Source organism: Arachis duranensis, chromosome 3 (assembly GCF_000817695.3).
Source record: "Arachis duranensis cultivar V14167 chromosome 3, aradu.V14167.gnm2.J7QH, whole genome shotgun sequence".
Classification (NCBI taxonomy): Eukaryota; Viridiplantae; Streptophyta; class Magnoliopsida; order Fabales; family Fabaceae; genus Arachis; species Arachis duranensis.
The window spans coordinates 9,918,239-9,919,434 of record NC_029774.3 but is presented as its reverse complement, the minus strand read 5'-3'; positions in this window follow the sequence as shown (position 1 = coordinate 9,919,434).

Here is a 1,196-nt window from a genome sequence, read left to right as displayed (position 1 = left end):
ACATGAAATAAATAATGTTATTATGTCTTATTATATATTATGTCCGTATATATAAATTTTTAGTTTTTTTTTTTACCTTATACAATATGTCTATTTTTTATCTGATCTACCTCCCTAATTAAATATTTTGATTTTTTTTTCTTACGTATTCAAACTATTAAGATAAAATTCTACTATTTTTTTAAAAATAGTTATTATTCTAACCTTTTTTCTTATATCTTCATTCTTTATTTTATTGATATGTATTTATTTACTTATCCATCTAAATATCCTCATTTGTATTACGGATAAATTTATTATCTTACACTACTGAATGTTCAGGGAAGACATAACTTTTAACTTATTTTTCGCTTCTCATTTAATCTATTTAGATAAATGTCCATTATTTTAGCATTTTGGGAGATATTTATTCTGCTATAGGAATCTATACTTACTGAGATTTTGGCTTGGAACAAGAACCTATTCCTTTGTTGGTGCTCTTTTTCTTTCTTGGGTCATCAGTAATCACTAGCTATTTCGTACTGTGATATTCCCAACTACTGTTCTTAATTTTTTTTTTCTTTTTCTTCCTTTTCTTTCCGATAATTACTACCCTTGTTTAGTAGAAGCTAATTGAGTATCATATCCCTCTTTTCCGATATAGAATTTTGGGGTTAGAACTTAAGAATATGTATGCAACACAAAGATGAAATTCGTTACGTTTATGATGAAAACAAAATTAAAAATTATTCCTCTCTTGGTTCCAATGGGCAGATTTGTGCAAGATTAAGATTACGTAATGCACTGAAAAATTACTAATAATAATAGAACATGATGGTAACATATACCTATATCCTATACGGATCGGATAAGGCATATATATCTGATAATATAATGCTTTTTCGTAGATTATAACTGATTTCTCATGGGGTTTTCATTTGCAATTTGAAATACCTACCTCATCTTCAACATTCCAATAATCACATTAACAAGTAGCTCAAAAATAGGAACAAAAATTATTATTATATACAATTAAATTTCAATAAAGACAGGTATATATATAAACCAAGATCACTCTTTACAAGCTACAGAGTTCTGTCAATTTCCGTAATCGAATAAAAGAGGACATGATATGATATGCTATATATTATGCTACCATTGAAATATATGATTGAAGTTGGTTAATTAACACATATATTAAGTCTGTTTCCCGATGT